Genomic DNA, 12,024 nt, shown 5'->3' with positions numbered 1-12,024 from the left:
CACCAATGAACTGATTAATGGTACATTCCACAAACCACAAACCAAGAGGAACCACCATTTTAGTGGTTCCTGCCTGTCTCTACAGTAAACCATTACATCAATTTGATATGTTATTAACAGTTACAGTTTCATCCATGAAATGTTGGGCTCTACAGTTTGAGAATGTGCTTAGAATTCTCTGCTAGAGAACTCTAGATACACTTCCCCTGACCTACAGAAACCTTTGGACCTCAACAAATGAGAAATATTGCAAATACACTTAAAATGAAATTAAAAGTGGCATCAGAGTGATAACAACTGTGTATTGCAAACACATCTTCATATATTATGGGAATACTGTGCAGCTTAGACCATGGTGGGATTGAAGGGCAGTGAAAATACAAGGATATAAAGGACAGTGTCAAAATTAACTGCAGATCAGAGATGCCCTTGATAATCAGGGTCACATAAAGCCTGACATAGTCCAATTTAGATCAGCAAGTGGAGATGCGAAAGCAAGAGAGATGCAGCAAAGAAGAGTCCTGATGGGCCTTCACCCCCAGTGCCAACACCCTGAACCAGTCCCCTGTTGCCCAAGCCTCTTCACTGGTTTTTTCCTGTTATTTTATGATGATGATGATGATGGTGATGATGATGATGATTTAAAAAAACACAATGCTGGAACTTGCACAGGTTCTCAATCATAGAAACCCCCCCACACACCTCCAAACCGAAGCACTGTGCTGATACACAGTCCTGCCATCCACTCGTTGAAGTGCCGAAGGTCCCTACAAGAGTGATACCGCGGGAACCGCTTCTCGTTTCAGTGTCACAAAGGTAAGGAAGGGTGAGGCGAGGCTGGGCAGTCTTTTCCAAGGCTCCACTCTCGCCAAGCCCCTCACTCGATATGACACAGTATTTATTTTGCTGCATCTGCCTCTTCTGGCCAGATGGGCAAAGGAGCCTCACCCCGGCAGCTGCATGCCTCGCAAAGAGGCACTTATGGCTTTGAACCATCTCTGAGATGGGCTTCGATATTGAATCCTGCATTTAAAGAGCTATTAAGATATTAGATGAGTGATAATGGAGTCTCTTCCCACTAGAATAAGTTGAACTCTTGTCTCCTCTCTGTCAGTCTTGTGCCTGCTGTCTTTCAGAAAAAGTTGCAAGAGATTTGACAACCTAGGCTATTTCATCCAGACAAAGCTTTTTCCTCCTGCTATATAGCAAAAGAAAACTATCTCATACCGTCCTTAATCCCTTGAAGGTGCATTCCGGCAGGAAGGAAAAACATATATAATTTCCAGGCTAGTCTGGAGACCTTTAAGGGGAGAAAGTGCCATGCAATTCAGATGATATAGCACTATCTAATTATTTTTAAGTTGACAAGCCTGACCTTTCTCCCTTTAAAAATGTCACTTCTTCAACACCTAATGTAGGCCACAAATGAAAACTATGATATGCCGTATGTTGAGGAGAGAGAAGAGAAAGAGAGAAATTCCCATCCTTCTTAATTCGTCTACTTTTCTAGGTCTTTGACAAACGGCACCACGAATCACGGAAGCAGACAAAGAGAAAAATGGAGGGAAAATTCAGGGGGACAGAAAACTGCACATTTTATATTAAGGGATTCTGGGAATTGTAGTTCAGGAAGTAATTTTTCTGAGCTCTGTGATTATGACAACCTCAACTGAGGGATGGGTAGAAAGTCAATCTACTGGGCACTTGGATTGCCATAAATGTATGACTGGCCATTGCTTGACAATGAAAGAAAGCCTCACCCTCACCCTAAACACTCTTGTGGAAATAAAGAAAAATATGAATGTCAGTAGAAGATTAATTTGACAGGGAAATGTGTTTTTTTTAACAGCAATGAGTGTTTTAACTCTTTCACCAGGGGGGCATTTATTTTAACTCAGATGTGGAATCTATTCATTTAAATTGATTCCCTATATGTGAATGTCTGTGTTGGTGAAAAACTTTAAAGGGCCCTCCCACTAAGTGATTCTTACACCCACTTTCTCCTGGCTGGTAAGCCAGTCAAGATAAGCAACTACAGTGGTGCCCCACATGACGATGATAATCCATTCCATAGAAATCGCTATTTAGCTAAATCATTGACATGCGAAATGCGATTCCCCATTGGAATGCATTGAAACCTGTTTAATGCATTCCAATGGGGAAAATAGTTGTCGTCCAGCGAAGATCACCCATAAGGAAGCCATTTTGCAAGCGCTGATCAGCTATTAAAATGGCTGTCCTGCGAAGCATGGGTCCCAAAAACACAGGAAAGCCATTTTGCGAAGCCGTCGATTAGCTGTAAAAGCAAAGCATGGACCAAATCATCATCCAGCAAAAATCCCCCATTGGAATGACTGTTTTGTGAATCGCTATAGTGATTGCAAAACCTCATCAGCATGCGGATTCGTCGTTTTATGAGGTTGTCGTCTAGCAAGGTACCACTGTACTAGCGTATGTAACTGCCTCTGCTGGTGTAATGAAATATTGCCATTGCCATTTCCCCCACCAGCACCTTCTCTTCATAACTTTTCTTTAATATCTTGCATCTGGTATAGTGAAAGAGCAGAATGCCACGCAGGAAAACACATACACCTTAAAATAGATGTTTCCTGCAGCTTTAATTGAGAGTGAAAGAGCAGCCTTGATCTCCCTTCTTCTCTTGTCTCCAATTTCAAAGGAGGTGAGACACCTAAAAACAAAATTCTCGAGCCCAAACTGGGGAAGGGGTTTGAATCAGACTGGGGGGAGGGGAAAAACACACACATGCATATACACAGTAAATGGAGAAGTAACTGCTACGGGGGGAGGATAAAAGAGGAATGGAGTGATATCTAGTTCCCTGCAAATGTTTTGGGTTGCAAGGAAACATCTGTTTTACTTTTTTTTCCCTATCTGGCATTCTTTTATTTCACTATACAAGATGCAAGAAATTTAAAAAGATGGAGAGGCAAGAGGTCACACACGACACAAAAAATCATATGACTACCATGTGGTTTTATACTGAATTCAAAATCCTCGATCCAGGACCCAATTACTTTCAGTATTGTAACCATGCTATCAGATCTGTTTCCACGATGGTCATGGGTATGATCTTGGTCTAGGTGCTTCAGCCCCAAGCCTCAGTCTCTTACTTTCTGCTTGTGGGCCTCTTCCTAGATGATCTATCTTCCCAACTGTCTTACTTTTCGAGTACTTTTAATTGAAAATCACTGTTATCCCCCTTCACTTTCAAATTCTCTGCTATGGATATTTTGAAGGGTTTTTTTACACGACGTCACAATGGTGCATCAAAAGCAGGGCTGCAGTGGAGGGAGACAATGATAGCATGCTTTCTCCTCTATTTTTTCCCTTCCTGTGTTTGGGAAACACTATTTAAAATATCTAACTCTATCTTGCTTGTAACTGGTGTTCACTTCCAGTGGCTGGATATAATTGTCTTGAAGAAGGCTACTTCACATTTGTGGAAGGATACCGAGTGGTTATCCTCATAGTCCAGGATGTTTGACACTAACAACCCAAACGGGTGCCAGCATATAGCTTTGCTTTGAATGCATTTTCCTTCTAATCCTGAAAGAAACTGGTATATACTGAAAAATGCTCTGGGACTCAACACTCATTTCTCAAATTTATATTTTAAAGATACAATTCCATTCTTTTGATTAAATGGCCTTGGTGATGCTACGGCAATAAATAACTCCCACTGAGGGGGTGGATCCATCAAAAGCCTGCAGAGTTTTGCTCTTTGGAAAATGGAAGGTGTTAATTTCAGTAAATCTCCTCTCATCTTGGATGGTTTAGATTTCTTAGACAGATGTTAATGGGTGCAACCATTTCCCACTCTCCATAAATTATCATGAAACAATATGATTTATATTGGTTTGTCCTTTCTCCTCTTGTCTGCAAGAAATATCAGTACATGTAGCAATAAAGATTCCTTACCGGAGTTTAAAAGAAACCTATAGCACTTTGTTTGCTTAGAGGGGAAGGTTTCTTGCAGAAAAATGAGGAACGCTCCTTGGAGATTATAACAATTTTAACTGGATTTTCACACACAACCAAAGTTACCTTAATAGATATTCATTCCAACCATTTTATTGGTTCTTTTAATCAACAGAGGAAGGCTACACAACCATGCCCCTCAAATAATTAGAGACAAAATCCACACATACATCCCTCTGAAAAAAATGTGGACAAGGTTATTAAATTGTGTTTTACTTTTCAAGATTGTTGAACCTGGACCACTGACCACATAAATGCCATTTTTAATGACTATTGGCTCACTTTGTAACTACACTATACAGGACACCTGCCAATGACTTCTATGTACTTAGCGTTTGGAATACAAACTCAAAAAAACAGGCAGTGGCCTAGTCAGTTCTGAATCAAGAAGAAGGAGCAAGCTTTGAAGACATCACAGTAATTTTGCCAGCAAATTTGAAGGAAGTTGTCATTAACTAACAAAGAGAAGAAAATCAAGTTAGGGGTGGGGAGGAGGCAGGAGGAGGCTGCTAAACTCTGAGATACAGTGATTGGACTTCTAAAAAATGCTGCAATGACACCCACCACTCCTTCTTTGGACTAAAGTTATCCTAATTCCTCAGACGATGTGGAGCTCCCTCAAATGGTGGTCAAGAGGGTCCCTATGTTTCTTCACAATGCCTCTTTTCAATAATGCCATATACTGTACTTTGAGTTGTACAGGGCATCCTGGCTCATTCACTGCTGCAATAGAGGTTCAGTGGTTTGGCATCCCGCCCACTGAGGATGCGTCCACTCAGAGGCATCATCCAGAGGACATGGGGTAGCAAAGCCAATAACACTGCCTCTTAATGAGTGTCCACTGGAGGAGGTGGGGAGCCAAACTGCCAAACACTTGTTGCATCAGTAAACAAACCAGGATGAATCACCGAACTGACAATTCATGCTCATCATTACTATTGATCAATTCAGCCCAGGGTGATCTGTGCTGATTGGCTACAATTATCCAGAGTTTCAGGAAATATTTTTCCTACCTCTATTTGGAAAAAAGCTCTGGTTTATTTGGAGGTCTCACACATACTACTAACCTTTGAAATCAGATTATGTGAGTTCAGGATGATATGGTGGTAAGCAAGGTGGTACAATGGTAAATTTAATGGCACTACTTCAGAAAACCAAAGTCCAGTAGAAATGCATGCGGGACTTCCTCTTTGCCAATGATGCAGCTGTTGTTACCCATTCTGTTGAAGGCTTTCAACAACTCACAAATCATTTTAGCAAGGCCTACTAAGACTGTGGTTTAACAATCAGCCTGAAGAAAACACAAGTCATGGGCCAGGGCGTGGACTCACCTCCCTCTATTACTATCTCCACACAAGAATTGGAGGTTGTTCATGACTTTTTGCACCTTGGCTGAATGATCTCTGACATTCTCTCCCTAGATGTCGAGCTGGATAAATGCATTCGCAAAGCATGTTCTCTAGACTCACAAAGAGAGTATGGCTTAATAAGAAGCTGGTGGTATATACCAAGATCCAGGTCTATAGAGCCTGTGTCCTGAGTACACTCCTGTCCTGCAGAGTCCTGGGCCCTTTGTGCACAACAGGAGAGGAAGCTAAACACCATCCATATGCGTTGTCCAGCTGGGAGAACAAAGTTCCAAATAGAGTAGTCCTAGAATGAGCTGGAATTTTTAGCATACATAAATTAATAAAACAGCGATGTCTCCATTGGCTCAGGCATGTTGTGAGAATGGTTAATGGTCGGTTGCCAAAAGACCTCCTGTATGGAGAATTAGTGCACAGAAAGCGCCCCAGAGGGAGACCACAGCAGTGATACAAGGATATCTGCTAGAGGGATCTGAAGGCCTTAGGAATGGATCTCAACAGATGGGAAACCTTGACATCTGAGTGCTCAGCCTGGAGGCAGGCGGTGCATCACGGCCTCTCCCAATTTGAAGAAATCCTTGTTCAGCAGTCCGAGGCAAAGAGGCAGTTCTGAAACCAGCAAAATCAGGGAGCTGGACAGGGGACAGATTGTGATTGTCTTCAGTGTGGGATTGCCTCCTCAGCCACACTGGACGAAGTTGCAAGTTGTCACGTTCCCGGGGGTTACAACAGCCAAAGTCCGATAAACCAGTCCAGGGTCAGGAATACAAAGAATGCAAAGCCAATTTCCATAAACCAACTCACAGAATGCAGTCCAAGGTCAGAGTCCAGAGTCCAATACACAGCGTAGTCTAGGGTCAGAGTCCAGAGTCAGGAACACAGTTCAAGAAGCGTGGATGCAAGCCAGGGGTTTTGACTCATTGCTTCCACAGAAATTCTGGCTGGCTAGGAGCTGTTTTATAGTAAAACAGCTCCTTGAGCTGCTGGAAACCTTTCCATCCTGTTAATGCTCAGGACTAGTTGAACGGATATTTCTGTGGACAGCCTTTGAGCGATCCTCTGACCTTTTTGTCCTAAGTCTTTCCCGAAGCCTGACCTGAAGCTTGTCTGCTGGGGAAGGAGAATCCGGAGGCGGTTCAGGTGTTTCTGATCTCTCAGCATTCTCTTCAGCCTCAGTTAACCCGTCTGGTTCTGGGTCTTCGGCTGCACTCATGACACAAGTCTTCTATTCAGAGCATGTTACCATAGTCTCTTGAGACTGAAGGATCCCTAAATCTAACTTCAGAAACCAAGATGTTGTGCCATAAATGGCCAGTGGCTTCTTTTCCAAGAGTCCATAACCAGTTAAAAAGCACAGGGTGAAAGAGAGGGCTTTTGGTTCCTACTGGCGTGATGATGGTCTCTGTGTCAGAAAACAGAAATAAAGTAACTGTGGCTGTGCACAGATTCAAAATTCTGGCTCCCCCCTGACACTCTGCCTGCTGACAATCCTTGAAACTATATTGGAAGAAAAATTTCTTAGGCAATTTGACTAAAAGGCACCAAATGGTTGCACATAGGGAATAGGAAACATTTGTGTATCCCTCTTACATAAACAAAAAAAGACATTTGTTTTTCACAAACACTAAAATATTAGTGCTTAGAAGCTTTCCTTCAGCAAACACTGAAGGAATATAAATTATATGAAAGAAAGCCACTTTCATGTTTTGGGTCTTTTATTTAGACACAAAAGCACCATCCCCAGAAATAACAGTGTAACAACATATGCAAATATCATCCTTTGATGCAAATGGCAAAACTCTCCCTTACTTCAAGAATAAAGAATTATTTCCTCCAGAACCTATTGTTTCTTACAGCCTGTTAAGCATCAGCTTCACACAAACACCACAACATTCGCAATTAACTTCCCCTTATTGTTAGCAGCCTCTTGCATACTCACCACATACTTTTAAGTGGAAAGATGAGATCTAAATAATAAATAAGTAAAAAAATAATAATTCTGTCTCAAGTACAATGTCTTTGTCTTATTCATTTTCAGAATGGGAAAATTGCATATTCATCTTTGGGAGGGAAAAAAATAAAACCGTTTTCTTCATATTTCTGAGTACGCAAAGGTCTCCTATTTGGAAACATCTAAGTCATTTAGACTCTTAATGAGGGTGAAAGAGGAGAGCGCAAAAAATGGTCTGAAGCTCAACATCAAAAAAACTAAGATCATGGCTACCGGTCCCATCACCTCCTGGCCAATAGAAGGGGAAGATATGGAGGCAGTGACAGATTTTACTTTCCCAGGCTCCATGATCACTGCAGATGGTGACAGCAGACATGAAATTAAAAGACACCTGCTTTTTGGAAGGAGAGTGATGACAAACCTAGACAGCATCTTAAAAAGCTGACAGCCAAAGAATTGATGCTTTTGAATTGTGGTGCTGGATGAGACTCTTGAGAGTCCCCTGGACTGCAAAGAGAACAAACCTATCCGTTCTAAAGGAAATCAACCCTGAGTGCTTACTGGAAGGACAGATCCTGAAGCTGAGGCTCCAATACTTTGGCCATGTCATGAGAAGAAAAGACTCCCTGGAAAAGACCCTGATGTTGGGAAAGGCAAGAGGAGAAGGGGACGACAGAGGATGAGATGGTTGGACAGGGTCATTGAAGCGACCAACATGAATTTGACCCAGCTCTGGGAGGCAGTGGAAGACAGGAGGGCCTAGCATGCTCTGGTCCATGGGGTCACAAAGAGTCAGACAGGACTTAATGACTAAACAACAACCAAGTAATTTAGAAGACCAGTCAACCCGGTTTTGTGAATAAAGGGAAGGGTGTCCAGGGAGAAGGAATGAACTTGTTGATTTTTAAAAAGAGTTTTGCCTTTTTTCAAACACAAGGCTAGCTTACGTTTAATTTTTTTCATCCTGTAAACCATACAGTGTTTGTAAATGCCAAGTAGATACAGCTGTTTGTATATAACAGCAATAAGTATCATGCTGATCTAAAGCAGAGACCTTGTATGTCATTCTGGAGCATGAAATGAATTTTTATCACTGCATTATAAGCCAATCAAAATAGGGGTTCATAATGGAAATGCTGACAGTTTATCATGTTGGGTTTAATTAAATGGGGCACTGAAATAATTAAAGGTTTTGAGTTATTAATGCATCACTGTGGCAAACATTTAACCTTATAGGAGCGGTAACACCCTTATTAAAATGGGACAGATGAGGACTGCAGGATCTCTTGTTAAAAGTTTATACAACTCATTTATTACTTCATTGCTACCAGAAAGGTCCATTTTTTAGATCCTACTTTGGTATGCAAAACAGCCGAGACAGGAGATAGAACTGGAACCTGTGATCTGAAACAGTAATTCATGACAAGTTAACTAGATATGACCTTGAAATCGCCAAATATCCCGTAAGCAGCAAAAGCAGTTTTTTTCTTTTTTTGCAGGGCGGGGGGGGGGGAGGGGAGAAATAGACCCTCTACAACGCAATAACCATCAAGAACCAACGAAAGAAATCTGTTGAAATTGTATCACTATGACTGGCCTGCACATCAGTTGGGTTACTTATGAATTTCTCTTTTTAGGTGTATTTCAGATACTTAAGAGAAATCACACACAGTGATTTCCACCACTCTTCTTTTGGGAAGTAAATATTTTGATTACATGTGTTGTCAGAGAGTAAAATATCATATGATGGAAGCATGAACAGGGTCATTTAAAAAGACAAATGCATAAAATACTTTACTATTCGTACCTTCAACATGCAAGGCATTTAATGCCTTTCTAAGAATTTTAATCCGACTGATATTTGACTAGAACTTCTCAGCATTTTTGTATGTTTTTCATATATATAACAGAAGAACTTGTTTCATTTTGTTTTGTTTTGTTTTAATAAATGAGGAAGGAAGCAGAAGTGACAGATCCATCCATCCAAACAGAGAATTCTGAATAATTAGCTCTTCAAGCCTGGCTTTGAATCCCTGTTTAATCATCCATACATGTAGTGATGAATTGAGGTTGCCTCGTCTATATTACCTTTTTTTCTGATGTCTTCATTCCCTCCTCCTCAACCTTTAATAGATTTAGGATCGACAGATTCAACATGTACCTTTTACCAATTGAATTTTGTTAGTGCATGTGGTTGGACATTCATCTTTTTTGAATTCCTTATTAGAGCTGATTAAAAGAACCTAAACTTTAGAGATTCAGTTGTGAAGAAAGTGAAACTCCATCCATACTCAGCTAAATTCCTCAGAAATTCAAACACACCTGTTCTGTGATAAAGAATGCAGTACAGTGGTGCCTCGACTTACAAATGTCCCAATTTACGACCATTTTGAGTTACGATCAGCTCCGGCTGCAAAATTTTGCTTCAACTTGCAGCCGGAGCTTCCAGTTACAAACAGAAAAAGGCAGGGGAAAAAGGTGGGAAATTCAAATTGCTAACCGTTGGTAGGCAAAGAGGCTGTTTCTTTGTAGCTCTGTCATCCCAACGGTTAGAGTGAGGGCGATCGGAGGAGGCTTTGGACTGCCTGGTAAGGTAAGGTGCTGCTTTCTGATTTTTAAAAACTGTTCTGGATGGGTTTTGCAGCATGGTTTTGGGCTGGGGGGAGTTACGTTCCTGTACTATGATGGGTTTTGGGGGGGTCTGTTTGCATTTTGTTTTTTTTTCCCTATTTCCATTTGGTCTTGGGGAGTTTGCTTGCTTTTTGGGTCCCCTTTTCAGATGGGTCTTGGGGGAATTGCTTACTTTTGGCGTTTCCCCCCATTTCTGATGAGTCTTGGGGGTTTGCTTGCTTTTTAGGCCCCCCCATTTCTGATAGGTCTTGGGGGTTTTGCTTGCTTTTTGCTTTTTTTTTCATTTATGATGGGTCTTGGGGGATTTGCTTGCTTTTTGGGTTCCCCCCATTTCCGATGGATCTTGGGGGTTTTGCTTGCTTTTTGCTTTGCTTTCTTTGCATTTCTGATCTGTCTTGCATGCTTCACTTGCTTTTTGCTTTTTTTCTTTGCATTTCTTATTGGTCTTGCATGCTCTGTTTGCTTTTTTATTTGCTTTCTTTGCATTTCCAATTTGTCTTGCATGCTTCATTTGCTTTTCTCCCCCCACCCCTTCGGCCTGAAGGGATTAATTGAGTTTCCGATGGGTCTTGCAGTGATTTTTTTGTAATTTTTTTCCCTTCGGCCAGAATGGACGAATTGCATTTCAATGCATTCCTATGGGAAATGGTGCTTTAACTTACGACTATTTCAAGTTACGACCAGCATTCCGGAACCAATTAAGTTGATAAGTCGAGGTACCACTATATTATAAGGCTAATGTCAACACAGATACCGCATCATTCTTCATAGAAGTGAGATGTATTAATGGGCAAAATCCTGTTTTGTAAGTTATGTCTGTGTAACAGCAATTATGCCACTGGCATGGGTTGATTTTCAGTAATTAAAGACTGGCTTCTTTTTTCCTTAAGCTTATCTAACTCTTGAGTTATCCATTTCATTGTGTGGAAGCCATAGGAGCTGCAGGACAGAAGGAAGAAGTCTTTAATCTGTGCTGGCAGATGACATTACTGTGAAGGGAATAAGAGGAAAGAAAAAGGAAACCTTTCATCTGATAGATATGTCATCATTTCCCCTCAGATGTAACTTATGCAACTGTGTTTTGGCCACTGGTTTCTAAATAAGATGCATGTGCAACAAAGGACCAGATACGAATTATGTCAAGGCACTGGGCAGGACAGGATCCAAAGAGGTGGGGTAGATATTAAGAATATGAAGAAATTTTGCTGCTGGTAATTTTAGCCAACAAGATAGTCCTCCAACTGTGAGTAATCCAATTCCCCAATTTTTCTGCAATTTGTGGAAAATATCTTTCACATAAAACTCCACTTATTGCAGAAAACTGCTGTCTTTTTCTTTTGTGAAGCTAAGTACATACATGCACACAGACCAAGCAACATGGGGCAGGCTGATTGATTATAAAGACACACACACAAAAAAAACCCATTAAAACTGATTTTTTTTTTAAAAAAAAAAAAGACTTCTGCTTTATGAATGTGGGATACTGTGCTTCTATATCCACAATTCAAAACACCAGGAAATGACAATATTGCTGCAGAATATTGTGCCTACTTTACGAGAAGGAAAAAGAAGCCAAACTTTGCATAGCAAAGGGAAGCCTGAGTGAAGATGGTCTCTCTCTCTCTCTCATTTTTCATGCAGGGATAAATCAAGGTTTACACCCTTCGTGAATTAGCTAAATCTATACTTGAATTCTTAAATTTAATGGATAGAACAAGTTTTTTTTTTAAAAAAGAAAGAAAAAAACCCATGGGAATTGCTGCTTTATTCCTACATACACCCTAGTACTATCCTGTTTTCTTTTTCTTTTTCCCATGTATACACTGTATACCTTGTGTGTGCATGCAGACTGAACACTGAGTGCACCACTAGTGTCAAAACTGCAATGTGCCAATAAAATGGGTGGTGATTATCAGTGGTTATGCTTGTTACATTTTCAAGATCAATGTGATTTGCGAGGGTGAAATAATTGGTAAGCTTTGATTCATTTTAAGCTGCAAACGATAATCTTAGTTATTACAATCTTATCAGTCTGATAAAATTGAGTTCTGTATCTTCCTTTAGTGGTCCACATTT

Source organism: Pogona vitticeps, chromosome 8 (genome assembly GCF_051106095.1).
Source record: "Pogona vitticeps strain Pit_001003342236 chromosome 8, PviZW2.1, whole genome shotgun sequence".
Classification (NCBI taxonomy): Eukaryota; Metazoa; Chordata; class Lepidosauria; order Squamata; family Agamidae; genus Pogona; species Pogona vitticeps.
Note: the sequence above shows the minus strand (reverse complement) of the source record.